Consider the following 1,339-nt stretch of genomic DNA (forward strand, 5'->3'; position numbering starts at 1 on the left):
GCACCTCCTCGCGGATATCCGTGTTCGATAGCGGTTTGCCGTCGTCTGACGAACGCAGCAAAATATCCAAGAAGGCCTCTTTGCGCTTTATGCCAATAGAAAGTTCCTCTTCTTTGCCTCTGTGTTGCTCTTCAGGTGCTTGCATCAAATCTGTGCGTCGTTGGAGAATCACCTGCTCTGCGAAGTCGTCTAAGATGGCGAGGGCGCGTTTCGCTTCTCTCCCCTCCGGTGTGAAACGAAAAACGAAATCGAAGTAATATTTTATATTGAACATGCGAAGGTGAAGAATTGTCGTCAAGCTGCAACAAGTTTAGAAGATCATACACGAAGGAAAAGGTGGGCAAAAAAACATTTGAGAAAATATAAAATTTCTATTATAAACATAATCAAAGCGACGGCCTAAAGTATTGTACAAAGCCATGCATTTGGGCGCACCTTGGTGAAATTTAACTGAATACAACCTATGGGCATTTGTGGATGTAGCTTGTAGTGGGTGGTTAAAGGGGAGTCATCAGCAACCGAATCCCGGTCGCTTTGTTTGCACCAGTGAATGAAAGTTTGTCCCCTCAATACGAGAGTTGAATTGTATTATTTATACCAAAGGCCCTTGCATCTCAAACTAATTTGAGATAATTTATGCTCCGTATCTAACTGAACTGGCCTGCTGTTCAAACCCTGACGAGATTGCTCTAACCGTACCCAGGTCCTATGGAATGGTAGTACGCCCCTCTAACCACTCAGCCACAGCGGCCGCATTAATAAATACCGAACAAATATATTTTGATCTAGAAAACTGGTGTCTGACAATCAACATGCCAACTCTCGGTCTGCTTGTCTGCTATAATTGAGCTGGTTTGTCTGTTCAGACTGCATTCACGGGCGGAGACTCTGAAAAGGTGTCGGCTCCGGATGCTGTTCTGGTCACCTAAGCTTTCGGCATTGACCGCTCTGCAGATACGTTTCTTACTTCATCCATTCCATCCTACTCATCTAAGACGAACAAATCGCTTTACCATTATTTCGATCAGTAAACTCGTTCTTCACTTTGATTGCATTTACACTAACGACTATTACATATCTCTATATTAACTCACCTTCTCAGCGCTCTTACATATTCCGAGTCAGCGTTGCGTTGCGCTTGCGTATGCACACCCATTGCTGTGTCTGCAAAGACATCAAAGAGCAAAAGGCCACAAATGATTCAATATTTTCACTCTGCTCTGCTTCCACACACTTTCACACACTCGCTTACCACAAATTGTATCCAACATACAGAGACCCACCGTATGCAGCAGCTCAAACGACCGCCTTTCAGCACATATCTTTCTCATTTGCTCCA

This window comes from Rhagoletis pomonella, unplaced genomic scaffold (genome assembly GCF_013731165.1).
Source record: "Rhagoletis pomonella isolate Grant_MI unplaced genomic scaffold, Rhpom_1.0 Rhpom_scaffold_00013, whole genome shotgun sequence".
NCBI lineage: Eukaryota > Metazoa > Arthropoda > Insecta > Diptera > Tephritidae > Rhagoletis > Rhagoletis pomonella.